This window comes from Atractosteus spatula, chromosome 8, assembly GCF_055471065.1.
Source record: "Atractosteus spatula isolate fAtrSpa1 chromosome 8, fAtrSpa1.hap1, whole genome shotgun sequence".
Taxonomy (NCBI): Eukaryota; Metazoa; Chordata; class Actinopteri; order Semionotiformes; family Lepisosteidae; genus Atractosteus; species Atractosteus spatula.
This window is the reverse complement of record NC_142713.1, coordinates 63,358,759-63,368,542: the sequence shown is the minus strand read 5'-3', so window position 1 is coordinate 63,368,542 and position 9,784 is coordinate 63,358,759.

The window sequence follows — 9,784 nt, the reverse complement described above, 5'->3', positions numbered from 1 at the left end:
CGACAGTTGTATTCCAAAACTGAGTCACTCAGATCACACGAGTACCCAAGCATGCTTGAAACTCATTCAAATGCAAGTGCCTCTATCTCTTTTCCATATTGTTTCCCACTCATTCCTTTTGGTTTGGGGAACATGTCAAAATCCCATGCCCAGAGAACTTCAGGTAGAGTTCGGGGAAATGCTCAGTGGAAAACCCAGGCAGATTAAGGATCAGTATTTCCACACTACTCAGAGAACTTTTATTTTCAGGGATGGATTTTAATCCCAATTCAAGTTGAAGAAAAGTGGTTACGTGAAAATCGCAGAAACTTTTTTTTCAGAAACTCCGGGGTGCCTGGAGGTCGCGGTACACCACGCGACAGTTGTATTCCAAAACTGAGTCACTCAGATCACACGAGTACCCAAGCATGCTTGAAACTCATTCAAATGCAAGTGCTTCTATCTGTTGTCTTGATTGTTTCCCACTCATTCCTTTTGGTTTGGGTAACATGCCAAAATCCCATGCCCACAGAACTTCAAGTAGAGTTCGCGGAAATGCTCAGTGGACACCCCAGGTAGGGTAAGGATCAGCATTTCCACACTACTCAGAGAATATTTATTTTCAGGGATGGATTTTTAGCACAATTCAAGTTGAAGAAAAGTGGTTTCGTGAAAATCGCAGAAAATTTTTTTTCAGAAACTCCGGGGTGCCTGGAGGTCGCGGTGCACCACGCGACAGTTGTATTCCAAAACTGAGTCACTCAGATCACACGAGTACCCAAGCATGCTTGAAACTCATTCAAATGCAAGTGCTTCTATCTGTTGTCTTGATTGTTTCCCACTCATTCCTTTTGGTTTGGAGAACATGTCAAAATCCCATGCCCAGAGAACTTCAGGTAGAGCTCGCGGAAATGCTCAGTGGACAACCCAGGCAGGGTAAGGATCAGGATTTCAACACTACTCAGAGAATTTTCATTTTCAGTGATGGATTTTTAGCCCAATTCAAGTTGAAGAAAAGTGGTTTCGTGAAAATCGCAGAAAATTTTTTTTCAGAAACTCCGGGGTGCCGGGAGGTTGCGGTACACCACGCGACAGTTGTATTCCAAAACTGAGTCACTCAGATCACACGAGTACCCAAGCATGCTTGAAACTCATTCAAATGCAAGTGCTTCTATCTGTTGTCTTGATTGTTTCCCACTCATTCCTTTTGGTTTGGGGAACATGTCAAAATCCCATGCCCAGAGAACTACAGGTAGAGTTCGGGGAAATGCTCAGTGGACAACCCAGGCAGGGTAAGGATCAGCATTTACACACTACTCAGAGAATTTTTATTTTCAGGGATGGATTTTTAGCCCAATTCAAGTTGAAGAAAAGTGGTTTCGTGAAAATCTCAGAAAATTTTTTTTCAGAAACTCCGGGGTGCCGGGAGGTCGCGGTGCACCACGCGACAGTTGTATTCCAAAACTGAGTCACTCAGATCACACGAGTACCCAAGCATGCTTGAAACTCATTCAAATGCAAGTGCTTCTATCTGTTGTCTTGATTGTTTCCCACTCATTCCTTTTGGTTTGGGGAACATGTCAAAATCCCATGCCCAGAGAACTTCAGGTAGAGCTCGCGGAAATGCTCAGTGGACAACCCAGGCAGGGTAAGGATCAGTATTTCCACACTACTCAGAGAATTTTTATTTTCAGTGATGGATTTTTAGCCCAAATCAAGTTGAAGAAAAGTGGTTTTGTGAAAATCGCAGAAAATTTTTTTTCAGAAACTCCGGGGTGCCTGGAGGTCGCGGTGCACCACGCGACAGTTGTATTCCAAAACTGAGTCACTCAGATCACACGAGTACCCAAGCATGCTTGAAACTCATTCAAATGCAAGTGCCTCTATCTCTTTTCCATATTGTTTCCCACTCATTCCTTTTGGTTTGGGGAACATGTCAAAATCCCATGCCCAGAGAACTTCAGGTAGAGTTCGGGGAAATGCTCAGTGGAAAACCCAGGCAGGGTAAGGATCAGTATTTCCACACTACTTAGAGAATTTTTATTTTCAGTGATGGATTTTTATCCCAATTCAAGTTGAAGAAAAGGGGTTTCGTGAAAATCGCAGAAAATTTTTTTTCAGAAACTCCGGGGTGCCTGGAGGTCGCGGTGCACCACGCGACAGTTGTATTCCAAAACTGAGTCACTCAGATCACACGAGTACCCAAGCATGCTTGAAACTCATTCAAATGCAAGTGCTTCTATCTGTTGTCTTGATTGTTTCCCACTCATTCCTTTTGGTTTGGGTAACATGCCAAAATCCCATGCCCACAGAACTTCAAGTAGAGTTCGCGGAAATGCTCAGTGGACACCCCAGGTAGGGTAAGGATCAGCATTTCCACACTACTCAGAGAATATTTATTTTCAGGGATGGATTTTTAGCACAATTCAAGTTGAAGAAAAGTGGTTTCGTGAAAATCGCAGAAAATTTTTTTTCAGAAACTCCGGGGTGCCTGGAGGTCGCGGTGCACCACGCTACAGTTGTATTCCAAAACTGAGTCACTCAGATCACACGAGTACCCAAGCATGCTTGAAACTCATTCAAATGCAAGTGCCTCTATCTCTTTTCCATATTGTTTCCCACTCATTCCTTTTGGTTTGGGGAACATGTCAAAATCCCATGCCCAGAGAACGTCAGGTAGAGTTCGGGGAAATGCTCAGTGGAAAACCCAGGCAGGGTAAGGATCAGTATTTCCACACTACTCAGAGAACTTTTATTTTCAGGGATGGATTTTAAGCCCAATTCAAGTTGAAGAAAAGTGGTTTCGTGAAAATCGCAGAAAATTTTTTTTCAGAAACTCCGGGGTGCCTGGAGGTCGCGGTGCACCACGCGACAGTTGTATTCCAAAACTGAGTCACTCAGATCACACGAGTACCCAAGCATGGTTGAAACTCATTCAAATGCTAGTGCTTCTATCTGTTGTCTTGATTGTTTCCCACTCATTCCTTTTGGTTTGGGGAATATGTCAAAATCCCATGCCCAGAGAACTTCAGGTAGAGCTCGCGGAAATGCTCAGTGGACAACCCAGGCAGGGTAAGTATCAGTATTTCCACACTACTCAGAGAATTTTTATTTTCAGTGATGGATTTTTAGCCCAATTCAAGTTGAAGAAAAGTGGTTACGTGAAAATCGCAGAAAATTTTTTTTCAGAAACTCCGGGGTGCCTGGAGGTCGCAGTGCACCACGCGACAGTTGTATTCCAAAACTGAGTCACTCAGATCACACGAGTACCCAAGCATGCTTGAAACTCATTCAAATGCAAGTGCTTCTATCTGTTGTCTTGATTGTTTCCCACTCATTCCTTTTGGTTTGGGTAACATGCCAAAATCCCATGCCCACAGAACTTCAAGTAGAGTTCGCGGAAATGCTCAGTGGACACCCCAGGTAGGGTAAGGATCAGCATTTCCACACTACTCAGAGAATATTTATTTTCAGGGATGGATTTTTAGCACAATTCAAGTTGAAGAAAAGTGGTTTCGTGAAAATTGCAGAAAATTTTTTTTCAGAAACTCCGGGGTGCCTTGAGGTCATGATGCACCACGCGACAGTTGTATTCCAAAACTGAGTCAATCAGATCACACGAGTACCCAAGCATGCTTGAAACTCAATCAAATGCAAGTGCCTCTATCTCTTTTCTTGATTGTTTCCCACTCATTCCTTTTGGTTTGGGGAACATGTCAAAATCCCATGCCCAGAGAACTTCAGGTAGAGTTCGGGGAAATGCTCAGTGGACAACCCAGGCAGGGTAAGGATCAGCATTTACACACAACTCAGAGAATTTTTATTTTCAGGGATGGATTTTTAGCCCAATTCAAGTTGAAGAAAAGTGGTTTCGTGAAAATCGCAGAAAATTTTTTTTCAGAAACTCCGGGGTGCCTGGAGGTCGCGGTGCACCACGCGACAGTTGTATTCGAAAACTGAGTCACTCAGATCACACGAGTACCGAAGCATGCTTGAAACTCATTCAAATGCAAGTGCTTCTATCTGTTGTCTTGATTGTTTCCCACTCATTCCTTTTGGTTTGGGGAACATGTCAAAATCCCATGCCCAGAGAACTTCAGGTAGAGCTCGCGGAATTGCTCAGTGGTCAACCCAGGCAGGGTAAGGATCAGTATTTCCACACTACTCAGAGAATTTTTATTTTCAGTGATGGATTTTTAGCCCAATTCAAGTTGAAGAAAAGTGGTTTAGTGAAAATCGCAGAAAATTTTTTTTCAGAAACTCTGGGGTGCCTGGAGGTCGCGGAGTACCACGCGACAGTTGTATTCCAAAACTGAGTCACTCAGATCACACGAGTACCCAAGTATGCTTGAAACTCATTCAAATGGAAGTGCTTCTATCTGTTGTCTTGATTGTTTCCCACTCATTCCTTTTGGTTTGGGGAACATGTCAAAATCCCATGCCCAGAGAACTTCAGGTAGAGATCGCGGAAATGCTCAGTGGACAACCCAGGCAGGGTAAGGATCAGTATTTCCACACTACTCAGAGAATTTTTATTTTCAGGGATGGATTTTTAGCCCAATTCAAGTTGAAGAAAAGTGGTTTCGTGAAAATCGCAGAAAATTTTTTTTCAGAAACTCCGGGGTGCCTGGAGGTCGCGGTGCACCACGCGACAGTTGTATTCCAAAACTGACTCACTCAGATCACACGAGTACCCAAGCATGCTTGAAACTCATTCAAATGCAAGTGCTTCGATCTGTTGTCTTGATTGTTTCCCACTCATTCCTTTTGGTTTGGGGAACATGTCTAAATCCCATGCCCAGAGAACTTCAGGTAGAGATCGCGGAAATGCTCAGTGGTCAACCCAGGCAGGGTAAGGATCAGCATTTACACACAACTCAGAGAATTTTTATTTTCAGGGATGGATTTTTAGCCCAATTCAAGTTGAAGAAAAGTGGTTTCGTGAAAATCGCAGAAAATTTTTTTTCAGAAACTCCGGGGTGCCTGGAGGACGCGGTGCACCACGCGACAGTTGTATTCGAAAACTGAGTCACTCAGATCACACGAGTACCCAAGCATGCTTGAAACTCATTCAAATGCAAGTGCTTCTATCTGTTGTCTTGATTGTTTCCCAGTCATTCCTTTTGGTTTGGGGAACATGTCAAAATCCCATGCCCAGAGAACTTCAGGTAGAGCTCGCGGAAATGCTCAGTGGACAACCCAGGCAGGGTATAGATCAGTATTTCCACACTACTCAGAGAATTTTTATTTTCAGTGATGGATTTTTAGCCCAATTCAAGTTGAAGAAAAGTGGTTTCGTGAAAATCGCAGAAAATTTTTTTTCACAAACTCCGGGGTGCCTGGAGGTCGCGATGCACCACGCGACAGTTGTATTCGAAAACTGAGTCACTCAGATCACACGAGTACCGAAGCATGCTTGAAACTCATTCAAATGCAAGTGCTTCTATCTGTTGTCTTGATTGTTTCCCACTCATTCCTTTTGGTTTGGGGAACATGTCAAAATCCCATGCCCAGAGAACTTCAGGTAGAGCTCGCGGAATTGCTCAGTGGTCAACCCAGGCAGGGTAAGGATCAGTATTTCCACACTACTCAGAGAATTTTTATTTTCAGTGATGGATTTTTAGCCCAATTCAAGTTGAAGTAAAGTGGTTTCGTGAAAATCGCAGAAATTTTTTTTTCAGAAACTCCGGGGTACCTGGACGTCGCGGTGCACCACGCGACAGTTGTATTCCAAAACTGAGTCACTCAGATCACACGAGTACCCAAGCATGCTTGAAACTCATTCAAATGCAAGTGCTTCTATCTGTTGTCTTGATTGTTTCCCACTCATTCCTTTTGGTTTGGGGAACATGTCAAAATCCCATGCCCAGAGAACATCAGGTAGAGATCGCGGAAATGCTCAGTGGACAACCAAAGCAGGGTAAGGATCAGTATTTCCACACTACTCAGAGAACTTTTATTTTCAGTGATGGATTTTTAGCCCAATTCAAGTTGAAGAAAAGTGGTTTCGTGAAAATCGCAGAAATTTTTTTTCAGAAACTCCGGGGTGCCTGGAGGTCGCGGTGCACCACGCGACAGTTGTATTCCAAAACTGAGTCACTCAGATCACACGAGTACCCAAGCATGCTTGAAACTCATTCAAATGCAAGTGCTTCTATCTGTTGTCTTGATTGTTTCCCACTCATTCCTTTTGGTTTGGGTAACATCTCAAAATCCCATGCCCAGAGAACTTCAGGTAGAGTTCGGGGAAATGCTCAGTGGACAACCCAGGCAGGGTAAGGATCAGCATTTACACACTACTCAGAGAATTTTTATTTTCAGGGATGGATTTTTAACCCAATTCAAGTTGAAGAAAAGTGGTTTCGTGAAAATCGCAGAAAATTTTTTTTCAGAAACTTCGGGGTGCCTGGAGGTCGCGATACACCACGCGACAGTTGTATTCGAAAACTGAGTCAATCAGATCACACGAGTACCCAAGCATGCTTGAAACTCATTCAAATGCAAGTGCTTCTATCTGTTGTCTTGATTGTTTCCCACTCATTCCTTTTGGTTTGGGAAACATGTCAAAATCCCATGCCCAGAGAACTTTAGGTAGAGATCGCGGAAATGCTCAGTGGACAACCAAAGCAGGGTAAGGATCAGTATTTCCACACTACTCAGAGAACTTTTATTTTCAGTGATGGATTTTTAGCCCAATTCAAGTTGAAGAAAAGTGGTTTCGTGAAAATCGCAGAAATTTTTTTTCAGAAACTCCGGGGTGCCTGGAGGTCGCGGTGCACCACGCGACAGTTGTATTCGAAAACTGAGTCACTCAGATCACACGAGTACCCAAGCATGCTTGAAACTCATTCAAATGCAAGTGCTTCTATCTGTTGTCTTGATTGTTTCCCACTCATTCCTTTTGGTTTGGGCAACATGTAAAAATCCCATGCCCAGAGAACTTCAGGTAGAGCTCGCGGAAATGCTCAGTGGACAACCCAGGCAGGGTAAGGATCAGTATTTCCACACTACTCAGAGAATTTTTATTTTCAGTGATGGATTTTTAGCCCAATTCAAGTTGAAGAAAAGTGGTTTCGTGAAAATCGCAGAAAATTTTTTTTCAGAAACTCCGGGGTGCCTGGAGGTCGCGGTGCACCACGTGACAGTTGTATTCGAAAACTGAGTCAATCAGATCACACGAGTACCCAAGCATGCTTGAAACTCATTCAAATGCAAGTGCTTCTATCTGTTGTCTTGATTGTTTCCCACTCATTCCTTTTGGTTTGGGTAACATGTCAAAATCCCATGCCCAGAGAACTTCAAGTAGAGCTCGCGGAAATGCTCAGTGGACAACCCAGGCAGGGTGAGGATCAGTATTTCCACACTACTCAGAGAATTTTTATTTTCAGTGATGGATTTTTAGCCCAATTCAAGTTGAAGAAAAGTGGTTTCGTGAAAATCGCAGAAAATTTTTTTTCAGAAACTCCGGGGTGCCTGGAGGTCGCGGTGCACCACGTGACAGTTGTATTCGAAAACTGAGTCACTCAGACCACACGAGTACCCAAGCATGCTTGAAACTCATTCAAATGCAAGTGCTTCTATCTGTTGTCTTGATTGTTTCCCACTCATTCCTTTTGGTTTGGGTAACATGTCAAAATCCCATGACCAGAGAACTTCAAGTAGAGTTCGCGGAAATGCTCAGTGGATACCCCAGGTAGGGTAAGGATCAGCATTTCCACACTACTCAGAGAATATTTATTTTCAGGGATGGATTTTTAGCCCAATTCAAGTTGATGAAAAGTGGTTTCGTGAAAATTGCAGAAAATTTTTTTTCAGAAACTCCGGGGTGCCTTGAGGTCATGATGCACCACGCGACAGTTGTATTCTAAAACTGAGTCACTCAGATCACACGAGTACCCAAGCATGCTTGAAACTCAATCAAATGCAAGTGCCTCTATCTCTTTTCTTGATTGTTTCCCACTCATTCCTTTTGGTTTGGGGAACATGTCAAAATCCCATGCCCAGAGAACTTCAGGTAGAGTTCGGGGAAATGCTCAGTGGACAACCCAGGCAGGGTAAGGATCAGCATTTACACACAACTCAGAGAATTTTTATTTTCAGGGATGGATTTTTAGCCCAATTCAAGTTGAAGAAAAGTGGTTTCGTGAAAATCGCAGAAAATTTTTTTTCAGAATCTCCGGGGTGCCTGGAGATCGCGGTGCACCACGCGACAGTTGTATTCGAAAACTGAGTCACTCAGATCACACGAGTACCGAAGCATGCTTGAAACTCATTCAAATGCAAGTGCTTCTATCTGTTGTCTTGATTGTTTCCCACTCATTCCTTTTGGTTTGGGGAACATGTCAAAATCACATGCCCAGAGAACTTCAGGTAGAGCTCGCGGAATTGCTCAGTGGTCAACCCAGGCAGGGTAAGGATCAGTATTTCCACACTACTCAGAGAATTTTTATTTTCAGTGATGGATTTTTAGCCCAATTCAAGTTGAAGAAAAGTGGTTTAGTGAAAATCGCAGAAAATTTTTTTTCAGAAACTCTGGGGTGCCTGGAGGTCGCGGTGCACCACGCGACAGTTGTATTCCAAAACTGAGTCACTCAGATCACACGAGTACCCAAGTATGCTTGAAACTCATTCAAATGCAAGTGCTTCTATCTGTTGTCTTGATTGTTTCCCACTCATTCCTTTTGGTTTGGGGAACATGTCAAAATCCCATGCCCAGAGAACTTCAGGTAGAGATCGCGGAAATGCTCAGTGGACAACCCAGGCAGGGTAAGGATCAGTATTTCCACACTACTCAGAGAATTTTTATTTTCAGTGATGGATTTTTAGCCCAATTCAAGTTGAAGAAAAGTGGTTTCGTGAAAATCGCAGAAAATTTTTTTCAGAAACTCCGGGGTGCCTGGAGGTCGCGTTTCACCACGCGACAGTTGTATTCGAAAACTGAGTCACTCAGATCACACGAGTACCCAAGCATGCTTGAAACTCATTCAAATGCACGTGCTTCTATCTGTTGTCTTGATTGTTTCCCACTCATTCCTTTTGGTTTGGGGAACATGTCAAAATCCCATGCCCAGAGAACTTCAGGTAGAGCTCGCGGAATTGCTCAGTGGTCAACCCAGGCAGGGTAAGGATCAGTATTTCCACACTACTCAGAGAATTTTTATTTTCAGTGATGGATTTTTAGCCCAATTCAAGTTGAAGAAAAGTGGTTTAGTGAAAATCGCAGAAAATTTTTTTTCAGAAACTCTGGGGTGCCTGGAGGTCGCGGTGCACCACGCGACAGTTGTATTCCAAAACTGAGTCACTCAGATCACACGAGTACCCAAGTATGCTTGAAACTCATTCAAATGCAAGTGCTTCTATCTGTTGTCTTGATTGTTTCCCACTCATTCCTTTTGGTTTGGGGAACATGTCAAAATCCCATGCCCAGAGAACTTCAGGTAGAGATCGCGGAAATGCTCAGTGGACAACCCAGGCAGGGTAAGGATCAGTATTTCCACACTACTCAGAGAATTTTTATTTTCAGTGATGGATTTTTAGCCCAATTCAAGTTGAAGAAAAGTGGTTTCGTGAAAATCGCAGAAAATTTTTTTCAGAAACTCCGGGGTGCCTGGAGGTCGCGTTTCACCACGCGACAGTTGTATTCGAAAACTGAGTCACTCAGATCACACGAGTACCCAAGCATGCTTGAAACTCATTCAAATGCAAGTGCTTCTATCTGTTGTCTTGATTGTTTCCCACTCATTCCTTTTGGTTTGGGGAACATGTCAAAATCCCATGCCCAGAGAACTTCAGGTAGAGATCGCGG